The sequence below is a fragment of the Tachysurus fulvidraco genome, chromosome 19 (genome assembly GCF_022655615.1).
Source record: "Tachysurus fulvidraco isolate hzauxx_2018 chromosome 19, HZAU_PFXX_2.0, whole genome shotgun sequence".
Lineage (NCBI taxonomy): Eukaryota > Metazoa > Chordata > Actinopteri > Siluriformes > Bagridae > Tachysurus > Tachysurus fulvidraco.
In genome coordinates, this window is record NC_062536.1 from 3963578 (window position 1) to 3978138 (window position 14561).

At 40.3% G+C, this 14561-nt stretch overlaps 1 protein-coding gene across 3 annotated transcripts in view; it reads left to right on the top strand.

The window, feature by feature from the left end:
• Window positions 1–14561, top strand: part of grm8a (glutamate receptor, metabotropic 8a) — a 209382-nt gene that overhangs the window by 79194 nt on the left and 115627 nt on the right. The window lies entirely within an intron of this gene.

The window sequence follows — 14561 nt, forward strand, 5'->3', positions numbered from 1 at the left end:
TTGTCAGTACATTTCTAATAGGAAAAAGAGTACATTTGAACTGAAAACAGTTTGACCCGGTGTTTCCTCTTACAGTGCTGCATTGACAGCAACATGTGAAAAGTCTGAATAGCTCAGTAATTAGTGTGTGTATAAACAGCAGGATAATTAAGCCATTTACTTTGAGCTATTGGGAGGATTGTACACTAATTAAAATTGAAAACTAGCCCTTTATTATCTTGTACTTAACAATTATAGGTTTCAACATCTGCTGTAATAAAAAAAAATAGGACCTAAGAGAAAAAAACATTTTTGTGCACATTAGTCTGTAGAGTTTACACAGAATGCTATAAGAAAACATCCATCGAGCTGATGTTCTGTGGATGGAACGGCCTCACTGATGGGTTTGGTCAGACGAGAATAGCCAGAGCGGTTGGAGCTAACATATGGTTACATTAACTCAAATAGTCACACTTTACAAGCAGGGAACTTTTTGGAAGTTTGTTTCAAGTGGATTTTCATTGTCATATAGGGCTGTACACATCAGAATGAAAATATGTTTCTCCAGGACTGTGATTCAACCCAGTACAGTATGTAAGACTGCATGAAGTGTGAGATGAGTACAAGACAGAGGTGTGTCAGGTGTTCAGAGGTGAGTGTTGGGTGCTCAGTGTTATGTGTTAGGTGTTCATTGGTAAGTGTTAGGTGTTCAGAAGTGAGTGTTAGATGATTAGAGGTGTGTTAGGTGTTCAGGGGTGCGTGTTCTCAAATGCTCCTGTACCTTCTGCCAGATGGCAGGAGGGTATGAGAACAGTCCATGAGAGGGATGAGGGATTATCCACAGTACTTGTTTGGAGTCTGTCCCCACTAACACTCACATTTCTTGGATGAAAGACATGAACTTCTTCTGTTGTAGCTCAACGTGAAATCTGTCGCGCTACAGAACTGCTGCTGACTGGATACTCAATACAATGATGTGTGAACTAGAGAACGTGTCTGTTGTCTGATATTTGCTGTGACTGTTAACTGAAGCTCTCGACCTGTACCCTCATGATGCTATGCAAAAAAAAATAAGGTAATGTATATAGGGTGAAGATTTCAATTCGTTTTAATTAGTATCATTGCTAAGTTACGGATTATAAGGATGCGGTAGCTCAGTGGTTAAGGCCTTGGATTACTGACAGAAGGTTGTAAGCTTGAATCCTAGGTCCACCAAACTGCTTCTCCTGCTAAATAATTTTACCACAAAATTAATTGTGGTGTTAAGAATAATCAGTCTCCAATTAAGATTGAGGAGTTGCAGTCTCCTCCATTGTTATGTGTGCAAAAAACAAAACAAAAGCATGGACGTTAACTAGACAGTGATATTAATTAATACATTTATAATTCCCAAAACATACACATCAGCACGATACACCATACCGCTCTTTGTTTTTCTGTTGTTGTGAAGCTGTAATTGTATATACTGTAGGTTCAAAAGTTATCAGGGAAGAATATAGATTATAAAACATCCTGTATGGCAGCACATGCTTGTGAAGGTCTGTAAACACAATCTATGTATGCTGCACTTCCTGTAAATCTCCTGGTTATTGCTACAGTTAAAAACATTTGTAAGAACACATTAGACAGATCGGATGTCATTAGTCAGCAGCATGTTAATTCATATCTGGTGATCATGTATTCGTGTGGACGTGATGGTTAAATAATTGAATTTGATATCCACTCGGACGGCTTATTTGTCCAGTAAAATGGTAAACGTGAACTTTATTTTCCATCAAACCCCAGCAGATCACATGACCCGGTCACATGACTTCCTATTGGACTCTAATTAATGTCCATTTCAAAGTTTTTTGAGTTTTTTCCTCTTTATCGTCTTGCTTTTCATTCCCTCTTTTCTCGCTCTATTTATTTTTATATTTTTTATTTTGTTTGCCTTTTTTTGTTTGTTTCACATTCTGCACCTTTTTCCCTTCAGTTTTCCTCCTTCAGGAAACAGACAGCTGCACTCAGTAAACTATCTAGTGTGGTTTTCTTTCCACTGACTGCAGTCACTATGACATTTGGAAAACTGACAGTGTCATAAACGTCTTCCATAACGTGCTGGATTTATTTATTACATTGATGTGTTATGACAACGGTTGCCAGATCCGTGAGGAAAATGCCTTAATATATTCCTTACACCAAGATCCTACAATGAGCTCATAGTTTTGCAGCAGCACTGTCTCTTCAACTGGAGGTGGAATCTCACAGTGAGCTGCACTTGCCATTTCTCTACACCTTTCCACTTTTTTATATGAACAATGCATATGTATGATGTGGAGGAGTGCACATTGCCTGTCCATACACCTGTGTGTGTTATAGACAAGGGGTTTTTTTTTTTTGCACACAACGGGGGAAAATGAATTCAACTGTCATTTATCGCATATTTCCATTCGATTTAGTGATTTTTTTTTTGTGTTCTTATGGAATTGTGTGTGTGTGTGTGTGTGTGTGTGTGTGTGTGTGTGTGTGTGTGTGTGTTGGAATAAAGTTAAATAAAGTCTCTAAAGCATTGTGATAATACGTTTAAATGACATTAACAAGACTGTTGTCACACAGTAATGGGTGATCATTTTAGATTTTAATGAAGAAAAAGTTAATGAGAGGAAGAGAAACAGCTGAGGAGGTAGAAAGAGAGGACGAGAGAGGAATTGATTGTATAGGAAGAGGGAGGAGTAGAGATGAGTTTCAAATGAAATCAGAGCCACCCTTATTGATCATGTTATAAATCATGGACTCTCCTTCATGGGAGAGAAGCTGGACAGAGTTTAGCCTAATAGAAAAAGATCCACATTGGCTTCAATTATCCGCACATTTCGTGGGAAAACCGGTAAGTAACTACACTGTTGTACTACTTTACTAGTTCATTAGTCTTGTGTTCAATCTTGACAAAAAAAGGAGAAATGTGAGTGTCCATCGAGCCTCGGTCCAGGTCCCTGCACACTGAGGAGGCACTAAAGTGTGCTGTGATTTCAGTCATTGGTGATATGGCACACGATGCTGTCTTTTGGCTATACAACACAGAAAGACATCTAAAATTTGTAACTTCTTCTGTACGATCCACTTTTCTTGAATCCTCCAGTAGTTGTTTAAGACAATGTCCAATTCCACCATTCTGCTTTGGTGCAAGAGTGGTTTCAGCATCACCCACATTTCAGTCCACTGTGTTCCTCAGTCCTGCATGTCTTTGAGGACAACAACCTCCTGATCAGTACACAATTGTCAGATTGTATCTGACTGTAGAAAGGACATTATTCATAATAATACTCTCGGATGTTTATAACAGTTTATAATCACACCCTCCAGTGTCACCCAATGAGGATGAGGTTCCCTTTTGAGTCTGGTTCCTCTCAAGGTTCCTCTTCCATCTAAGGGAGTTTTTCCTCACTACAGTCACCTCAGGCTTGATCCTTGGGGATAAATACAAACACATTCAATCTTGAACTTTTGTATAATATTAAACTTATAGTACGATATAAAATATCGTACTATATTTTTGTGTATATATATGTATAATAAGTATGTTATACGTTTTGTAAAGCTGCTTTGAGACAATGTCCATTGTTAAAAGTGACACACAATAAATTGAATTGAATTGTTTTCTCCTTTACTGAATCTAACTGAGGAATTCTTCTCTTGAACATGGGAAGTACATTATCACACCCCTTAGAACCCGAATAAGTCTTTTTCACACAATAAAAGAGGCCTGTGGAAAAATTTAGGCACACGGATTGATCCTTGGCGTTCGATTGTACGCTGTGATATTATTAAAATCCTCCATCCACTTTTTGTAATTGAGAGTCGAGCTCAATACAGTTCATCGATTCAATGATTGCAGTACATTTATTTAAAGAATGTTATTTAATTTTGTATCTCCAGCTGAATTGATCAAATCAACAGATCATACATCTTAGTATTTGTTAAGAATAATTGCATTACTAGAATAAAATACAGTGCTTCATTACGCGGTGAATATTGAACAGACGTCCGTGTTCGGTTTGCATTTATGTATATATTCATAGTATAGCTAACAATTCCCAGCTGTATTAGCCCCGTTGATTGAAGGCACAATCTAATGTAGAGACAGAGGATCTTGGCTAAAGGCAGAAGCAATTATATTGATTGAAAGTTGGCACTTCGTTTGTTTCCAACTTGTATTTGTATTATTAATAAGTGATTTTTGGCATTTTAACATAAAGCAACATGGTGTTAAAATTTATTTAAGTTCAGTTATTATTCAAAGCCATCAATGCCATTCAGTCAAAACATCCCAGTGTTTCTGACTAAACTTATTTTATTTATTTATTTTTTAAAATCTGTCCATACTATAGTATGATTGATACCTTAAGGGGGAAAAACTCCTCTAAAATCAGACTTTCAACATAGCTGCTTCTTTTTAATCTCAAACTTCTAATTTGCTTTAGGTTATATTTGAAAAGGTTGCTTTCTGGCAAAATGACACTAATCACTGAGTTATTATTCATAATACAAAGTTGGAAACAAATCCATCTTTCAATCTTTGTAATTGCTTCTGCCTTTAGCCAAGAATCTATCTCTCTCTATATTACATGGTGCCTTCAATCAAAGTCTTTTCCATTACTTTCAATTAAGGAACCAGATCTGGAGAACTATACTCAAATATTCAAATGTGACTGCCAATCATCTCAGCTCAAACAGACTATTCACTTGTCTTCTACAGATGCTATCAGGGTGCTTTAGGAAGTATTTATTTTAGATATGTTAGCGTTGTAAAATATTTATACACACTGAGTAAATGTCTGGAATTGTCTTACCTATTGTAAGGATAAACTGTGTACTGTGCGAAAGTGTAAAGAAATGCTATAAGGACAAGATGACTTGCACTAATCTAAATAAAGTCTATATTTTGTGTTACATCCATTGACCGTTACCATCCCCATGAATTTAATAGCAATCTCTTTGCCTTAAACCTGCAAGATTTCTGTCAACTTACTTGAATTGTCCTTACAGCTTTTTTTTTTTTTTTTTTTTAACCCGATTGCTGACGTCTATGCGGACGAAACTTTCTCAAATGTTAACCTGCTGCTTTCAAAACTATTTACAACACATTCAAACAGACTGTTAGCAAATTTTGTGTAAACACACTGAAATATAGAGAAAATCTTTCAGATAAAATGAAATAACAATTCCTATAACATTCCTATTTTACTTGTAAGCGCTAAAGGTGCTTTGGAATGATTTTGTTTGGAAACATGGATGAAGTACGATGACAGGTTGATTAGTGAGGAAAGAAGTGAGGGAGAGAGAGAGAGAGAGAGCGATTATGATATATTTTTATGACGATCTAGAAACAATAAAGGATACTGAAGTAAATGGCAGCATTTATGATTTGTGAAAGTACATTACATATAATTCTTTATATTATTCCTTATCTTTACCTTCTGCTCTATGTTTATCTTCTGTAAAGCTGCTTTGAGACGATGTCTATTGTAAAAAGCGCTATACAAATAAACTTGAATTGAATTGAATATAAGGTGAAAAGGTGTTATTCTTATTGTATAATGAAATACTGATTTATTCAATAAATTATTTAAACTCATTCATTTCTTTTAGTCTATTTTTAGGTCAGTGACAGTGGAGTAGGAGTGACAGTGAGAATTGTTGCCAGAGTTTTGGCTGAATTAGCTTACTGTATATAACGTGTTTTGAGGTTTGAGCGAGTTTTGGAGATAAAAGGAACTGTTTGTCCAATGTTGGTAATATAAACTATTAAGAGTTTCGAAAAAGTGTCTTCAGTAATGATGCTTCATAGCAATTGAAACAAAACTGTAAGCATGAGTGTTTCAGGCAGGTTATCACCTCAGGGAGTTTATCACTGCCACCGTTACCTCAGGCTTGCTCATTAGGGATAAATAAAGATTTTAAACTTGTCAATCTTTATCCTGAATTTGTCTATTTCTGTAAAGCTGCTCTGAGATAATGTCCGTTGTTAACACATTCTAGAAACTGAATTGATTTGTTTACATTTAGAGTTCAATCTTCTCACAAAGGCTAGAACTTTGGCTTAGAGAGCTAGTATACACTTTCTATAATGCATACTACATATTATGTATACATAAGTGGTGTAAACCTTAAAATCCCTCAAAAACCTGCATGAATAAAAGAATGACTGCAGTGTCAATGTCAAAAACTGTCAATTGTCATACTGTACTTGCAAGCATAGTAAGATGACGTGTGTGAGTGTGTGTGTGAGTGTGTGTGTGAGGGCTCGGATTTTGAAATCGATTACAGTAGGAGCCTGTGTGTGGTTTCACATTGCACCATATCATAATCAATACAAAAGACTTGTTTACTTCTTCATTACAATACAGACAATGTAACTTTAATATGTAATCTTGCTATAAAACTCTGTACTGGAGTCTGTTCACATTCCTGGAAAACCTTTTAGATTTTTACAACACTTTTTCCAAGGTCACTTTTTTAAGCCCTTTGCACTCTGCCATCTTTTAGTCTTTATAGTTCTCTCTCTATGTTCAGCTGATAATCAGACTGTAAAAAAACTTCCCTATTAGAAAATATTATCAGTCCAAATTTGAACCATTTTACAGAAATCTGGTTGTAGATTTAAAACCCGAATGAGTCCGAGGTGATGGAGGATCCAGACTGAACAGGAAAGCCATCCGATTCAGTGTGCGAGTGAATAATGGGATTTTAAAGATGACAAAATCTAAAGTTATATAGTAAAACGGCTACAAGCACAAAATGTGTTGGAAATATACAGCATGCCAGTGTCTGGGGCATCCAGGAGAGATTATTCACTGAAGCGTTTATAAGAAGCAGAGGGACAGTAACAGAAGATGGAATAGTGTCGGGACTTGCATTAAAAAAGAAAGCATTGTTGGAACTAATTCAGAAAGGAAATTGGTCACAGCGGGAGTGTTACAGAGTCAGTGGTGTGGTCTGTGGTACATTTCTACAGTACACTCACCTACGGTCACAAGCTGATGAATAACATGGTGAGCCATGCAGGTGATGCAGAAGAGGTCGGTGTGCAGGATCGCTGAGCTCGATAGGCCGAGTTCCTGGGTGAATGCCAGGAGAGAACCGCTGCACCTCTGAATTGATGCCCAATTGTTTGTTTTATGCTTGTTGTATCTGGAGCATCTCACTGGATGGAGTAAAAACATATTGATTTCTGTTGCTGCTGATTTGAAGTGCACAAAAGTGGCGCATTTACTGTATCCTGTGTGAAATGGACGCTTGTACTCACTGGTTATCTACACAAGCGTGTCTGACTGTGTCTGATTGTGTGTGTCTGATCTCCTTGGTAGATTACATTAATAATTTATAGTACTTTTTGTGCAATATCTCCCACTGTCACTTAATTTGAAACTTGAGTCTATACAGATATGCAGCATGAGGCTTTAGTCATGCTTGTACACATCCATGATTTTGTCCTCATTCATTTTTTTCTGCCACAAACGCTGGCTTAAGTTGAACTCAATCCAAAGCACATGGTGAGTATCACTCTGGGAATCTTGACTCATTTGCAAGAATTACAGACATTTCCCTGGCTAGCAAACATGCTGTGTAGTTTAATGATGCATTTTTTAAATATTCTGACAATTTCTACAAATAATGTTTGGAGGGATTTTACACAATAAATTCAGTGTTGTAGAGCATAGAGTCGAGCAGAGTATAGTATGGTTTAAATAGGTCATAGGTTTAGGTCAGAGTTGAGTAGAGTAGAAACAAGTAGTGTTGATTTGAGTAGTGTTAAGACGAGTAAAGTTTGATTTTAATAGATTATGTTCTGTTAAGTACAATTAAGGAGAGAAGAGTTTGAAAAGAGGTTAGAGTAGGATTTGGATAAGGTTTGAGTAGGGTAGGGGCTGAGTAGGGTAGGGTTAGGGTAGGGGCTGAGTAGGGTAGGGTTAGGGTTGGGGCTGAGTAGGGTTAGGGTAGGGGCTGAGTAGGGTAGGGTTTGAGTATGGTAGGGTCTGAGTAGGTTTTGGATGAGGTTTGAGTAGGGTAGGGTTAGGGTAGGGGCTGAGTAGGGTAGGGTTAGGGTAGGGGCTGAGTAGGGTAGGGTTAGGGTAGGGGCTGAGTAGGGTAGGGTTTGAGTATGGTAGGGTCTGAGTAGGTTTTGGATGAGGTTTGAGTAGGGTAGGGTTAGGGTAGGGGCTGAGTAGGGTAGGGTTAGGGTAGGGGCTGAGTAGGGTAGGGTTAGGGTTGGGGCTGAGTAGGGTAGGGTTAGGGTAGGGGCTGAGTGGGGTAGGGTTAGGGTAGGGGCTGAGTAGGGTAGGGTTAGGGTAGGGGCTGAGTAGGGTAGGGTTAGGGTAGGGGCTGAGTAGGGTAGGGTTTGAGTATGGTAGGGTCTGAGTAGGTTTTGGATGAGGTTTGAGTAGGGTAGGGTTAGGGTAGGGGCTGAGTAGGGTAGGGTTAGAGTAGGGGCTGAGTGGGGTAGGGTTAGGGTAGGGGCTGAGTGGGGTAGGGTTAGGGTAGGGTTCGAGTATGGTAGGGTCTGAGTAGGTTTTGGATAAGGTTTGAGTAGGGTAGGGTTAGGTTAGGGGCTGAGTAGGGTAGGGTTAGGTTAGGGGCTGAGTAGGGTAGGGTTAGGGTGGGGGCTGAGTAGGGTAGGGTTAGGGTAGGGGCTGAGTAGGGTAGGGTTAGGGTAGGGGCTGAGTAGGGTAGGGTTAGGGTAGGGGCTGAGTGGGGTAGGGTTAGGGTAGGGTTCGAGTATGGTAGGGTCTGAGTAGGTTTTGGATAAGGTTTGAGTAGGGTTAGGGTAGGGGCTGAGTAGGGTAGGGATAGGGTAGGGGCTGAGTAGGGTAGGGATAGGGTAGGGGCTGAGTGGGGTAGGGTTAGGGTAGGGGCTGAGTGGGGTAGGGTTAGGGTAGGGGCTGAGTAGGGTTAGGGTAGGGTTTGAGTATGGTAGGGTCTGAGTAGGTTTTGAATAAGGTTTGAGTAGGGTAGGGATAGGGTAGGGGCTGAGTGGGGTAGGGTTAGAGTAGGGTTTGAGAAGGGTAGGTGTTGAGTAGTTTAGTGTCTGTGTAGGTTTTAAGTAGGATATGAGTAGGGTAGGGTTTGTGTAGGGTGGTGTTTGTGTAGGGTGGTGTTTGAGTAGTGTTTGTGTAGGGTGGTGTTTGTGTAGTGTTTGTGTAGGGTGGTGTTTGTGTAGTGTTTGTGTAGTGTTTGTTTAGGGTGGTGTTCGAGTAGTGTTTGTGTAGTGTTTTTTAGGGTTGGGTTTAGGGTGGTGTTTGAGTAGTGTTTGTGTAAGGTGGTGTTTGTGTAGTGTTTGTGTAGGGTGGTGTTTGTGTAGGGTAGTGTTTGTGTAGTGTTTGTGTAGTGTTTGTTTAGGGTGGTGTTTGAGTAGTGTTTGTGTAGGGTGGTGTTTGTGTAGTGTTTGTGTAGGGTGGTGTTTGTGTAGGGTGGTGTTTGTGTAGGGTTTGTGTAGGGTAGTGTTTGTGTAGTGTTTGTGTAGGGTGGTGTTTGAGTAGTGTTTGTGTAGTGTTTGTTTAGGGTGGTGTTTGAGTAGTGTTTGTGTAGGGTGGTGTTTGTGTAGGGTTTGTGTAGGGCAGTGTTTGTGTAGTGTTTGTGTAGGGTGGTGTTTGTGTAGGGTGGTGTTTGTGTAGGGTGGTGTTTGAGTAGTGTTTGTGTAGTGTTTGTTTAGGGTGGTGTTTGAGTAGTGTTTGTGTAGTGTTTTTTAGGGTTGGGTTTGAGTAGTGTTTGTGTAGGGTGGTGTTTGTGTAGGGTGGTGTTTGAGTAGTGTTTGTGTAGTGTTTGTTTAGGGTGGTGTTTGAGTAGTGTTTGTGTAGTGTTTGTTTAGGGTGGTGTTTGAGTAGTGTTTGTGTAGTGTTTGTTTAGGGTGGTGTTTGAGTAGTGTTTGTGTAGGGTGGTGTTTGTGTAGGGTTTGTGTAGGGTGGTGTTTGTGTAGGGTGGTGTTTGAGTAGTGTTTGTGTAGGGTTTGTTTAGGGTTGGGTTTGAGTAGGGTTTGTGTAGGGTGGTGTTTGAGTAGTGTTTGTGTAGGGTTTGTTTAGGGTTGGGTTTGAGTAGGGTTTGTGTAGGGTGGTGTTTGAGTAGTGTTTGTGTAGGGTTTGTTTAGGGTGGTGTTTGAGTAGTGTTTGTGTAGGGTTTGTTTAGGGTGGTGTTTGTGTAGGGTTTGTTTAGGGTTGGGTTTGAGTAGTGTTTGTGTAGTGTTTGTTTAGGGTGGTGTTTGTGTAGGGTTTGTTTAGGGTTGGGTTTGAGTAGTGTTTGTGTAGTGTTTGTTTAGGGTGGTGTTTGTGTAGGGTTTGTTTAGGGTGGTGTTTGAGTAGTGTTTGTGTAGGGTTTGTTTACGGTTGGGTTTGAGTAGGGTAGAGTAGGGTAATGTTTAGGTAGGGCAGTTGTAGGGCACCTGTGCTCTGACACCAACCTCCTGTGTGATACACAAAGAAAGAATTTCACTGTACTGTAATGTGTACTGTATGTGACAATATGACGTCTATCTTCTACGGCTTCTATCTATGTTAAGGAGTATTTTATTAAAGAGACATTTGGTGTCCAACAGCCACAAGAGCAACAGGGAAAACTCACATGCTACAAATCAGAAATAAAAACTAAAAAAAAAAAAAAGACTTTCCAGTCTGTGATTATTCTATAGAGATTAACCGTGAGAAATGACCAGGTTTAGAAACTGTACATTAGCGGTGTGAGATGTAGTGTCATAACAGTGCGTGTGTAATAAAGTGTATAGTAGTTATAATTAGTGGCAGTGTGTGTGTGTGTGTGTGTGTGTGTGTGTGTGTGTGTAAAAATGTGTAGTCGTATTATGTACAGTTCTGTGCAGTATGCAGAGCAGTAGCTGGGTGTACAAACTCAGTAGACATGTCCATCGTCTCCAGCGTCCACTGTTGCTTTGTAGAGGGTAGCAGAAGGCAAGAATGACTTCCTGTAACTTTCTCCGTATCTGAAAATCTGCTGTAGTGTGCCATAGTGTCTTCTATAGTCACTGATCCTCTCAAATAATTGAAATACTCTAGTCAATGATCTTTTCACTTATAAACATTATTTTCTTACTTAATGGTGAAAAAGGATAGAACGCATAAACACATCATTATAGGGTAGATAAAACCCACACGCTAGTAGAGTTGGGAATAACAGCATATTTGCTAGCAATAATAAATGTGTGTAGTTTGTGTGAATGACTCGAGGTTCACTCGAAGGTTCTGGTGTTTGCATAATGCAGCTGGTGCACGGTGTAGGTCTGTAGTGGGGTTAATTATCGCTGCTGGAGCTCTATCTATCAGCAGGATATACCTAGGTGCTTCAATTAGCTTGGGATGTGACACGGGTGCACACACACACACACACACACACACACACACACACACACACACACACACACACACACACACACGTTTTCATTACTTTCATGAGATGTTGAGTTTTAGAGCTGGCTTTACTTAGAATATTAAGGGAAAAAACAAGTAGCGTTTTTTTTTAATATACTGTATATGTCGTGTTTGATCCCATTTAAAATCTCTTTTGTCTCTTTTCCTTTTCAAGTTTCAAGCATTTCCAATCAGACTGTGTGTCCTCCCTCGCAGTCCTCATCTATTCATCTACCATTATGTTTTGTTGCTGTGTCAGGGGACGGATTGTCCACTACTGTTCAGCTGGAACGAATATTAGAAAGGTTACATTCTGAGCTCGAGCAAGAAAGACATTTTTTAAATCTTTTAGCCACTTTTATGCTGTGAGATTTCAGCGGCATTTAAATAAAATAATTCAAAATCTCGACAGAATTCGGTAACAGACTTTGCAATACCGTGTGCTTCGTGTCAGATGACATGCTAAAAATTCTAGACCTACGATTAAATGAAATGACTACCTTGTGTTGCAGTGGGTGTGCAGTCACACAGCTCTTTGGCTGCAAATCATTAAATAGTTGTGATAATAGTAAAGAAAGTGAATGAACAGAGTGTTTACATGCTAATTAGCTAGCAATATATGTGAGCTGTAATTCAGGGCTGTCAAGTGTCACGCATTGAGAGTGACAGACACGTATTTGGGTCTTTTATCACGCTCTCCCACGGCCACACATCGTATTTCTCACGCAGAAAAACATTTTGACTCTTTATCGTATATTTAATAAGCCGCAGCGCCCAAAACGTATCAGTCCACACCGCTGTCTCCAATCAAGAGCATCTCAGTTCTTAGTCGAGCCTGACACTTATCAGCCAATCAAAAAAAAAGAGGCTACACAATAGCCAATCAGAAAATAGCACAATCTGAGTAAGATTTAACACAACAACTAATGAAAAAAAAAAACATATTCATTAGAGGGTATTTTTGATGGTCGGTTTGAACAAAACCTCAACACGAAACAGCTCGTCTCTGGACGGGACATTGTCCTCAATCATGACTCATGACTCATAAAAATGTCTGGGCTTGTGCTGAACTGTTTTAAATGGGAGCAACATTACACATGATAAAGAAGTCCAAAAAGGCAACAAACACACAACAAACACCACCATTCATAATATCTCTCTCTCTCTCTCTCTCTCTCTCTCTCTCTCTCTCTCTCTCGCACTCGCACACATTATAAATAGAAATTAAACAAATACTTTGTATTTGGTTAAATTGAGGTCAGTGATCCTTACCAAACACAACAACTCCCCCCATTATTACTCACTCTCTCTCACTCATTTACTACCGCTTATCCGAACTTCTCGGGTCACGGGGAGCCTGTGTCTATCTCAGGCGTCATCGGGCATCGAGGCAGGATAGACCCTGGACGGAGTGCCAACCCATCGCAGGGCACACACACACACACACTCATTCACTCACACACTATGGACAATTTTCCAGAGATACCAATCAACCTACCATGCATGTCTTTGGACCGCGGGAGGAAACCGGAGTACCCGGAGGAAACCCCCGAGGCACGGGGAGAACATGCAAACTCCGCACACACAAGGCGGAGGCGGGAATCGAACCCCGACCCTGGAGGTGTGAGGCAAACGTGCTACCCATTAAGCCACCGTGCTACCCATTAAGCCACCGTGCTACCCATTAAGCCACCGTGCTACCCATTAAGCCACCGTGCTACCCACTAAGCCACCGTGCTACCCACTAAGCCACCGTGCTACCCACTAAGCCACCGTGCTACCCACTAAGCCACCGTGCTACCCACTAAGCCACCATGCCCCCCTCCCCCATTATTATTGTTTTTTTGTTTGTTTGTTTGTTTGTTTGTTTATGTATTTATTTAAGAGGGGGTTAGGGGGTGTGGAAATGTCATACTTGCCTGTCTTCAAAACTTGAGAGCCCTGGTAATTCATCCTTATGTCTTTTCCAAGCGATATCCCTTTTAGTCCTGTTGGGATACAGTATAACTGTGATGAGACTTAACATACTGCTCTTTTTCTGTGTGTCCTGCGAGTTGTGTGTAATGTAATTTTTCCAAATTTTCAGATTCTGCAAGAACTTTGTCGTCAGCTATGTTTGCTCACACCGGTACTAAATCAGCTGCTGATTTAATGTCTGTCACATTATGCCTTCGAAGACCAAACATTTCAACATCAGCAAAATCAAGCACAAAAAAACTCTACAGCACAAAACTGGCTTTACTCGACAAGTCTCTTTGCATTTGAATGAAAGGTTTTACAGGTGATGAGGAACAGCAGTGATTAAAGGTGTGGAGATTACGCTGCAGTAATCTGAAGGCATAAACACTGCAGTGTGCAGCTTTCATAGAGAAATTGTAAGATGTGCAGTGTCTGTATGTAGTCCTGATGAGATCTACGTACGTGATGTAGACCTGGTGCTAGTCATGAGAATCTGTGGAAGGTTTGTGCATTCGTTCAAGTGTATTTAGCTGCTTTGTCACCTTGTAGAGCAACAATTCAAACAGATGGCTAGCTTCATGTGTGTGAGGAAGCATGTGCTGCCATTGATCCTCCCCAGTCGGTCGTTGTTTACTGATAGCGGAGGACTGACTAGAGGGCATGAACTGGCAATGGCTCAAAATAGGACAAAAAGACATTAAAATGCAGGCACCCTTGTCCATATATTCTCTATTATTTTATCAGATGCTTAGCTTTCAATTTCATAACTCATTAAATGGAACGGTTTAAATATGGCACATTTTTCAGTGTCAGACTCGTGCTAGACATCATCACTCATCATCTTGCCCAGGCAGATGGTGCTATTCTGTGCAAAAGGAACACTTTTGGCTTGACAGAAGATTTGCCATAGTGGTAGCTGGGATGAAAACAAACACATCATGTACGGTGAAGATAATTGTCTGGATTTATCTACGACTGTGTCTGAGATGCAGACTCGGTCCTGCATTATAAAACGAACGCTCCAGCTCCATGCTTCTGAGCTCGATGCCTAGACGTTGCCTTTAGATAAATCACTCCATCAAACACCCGAAACCCCATTATCCAGCCTTCTCAGTGGAGATCAGCACGCCCACTTGCTCGCACAGCCTGAGACATTTGCTCCAAGTTAGTCTCATAGCGCTACTTTGATCACCTTGACCATCTGTATCATGATCAAATGGGGTCTTCAGTGCC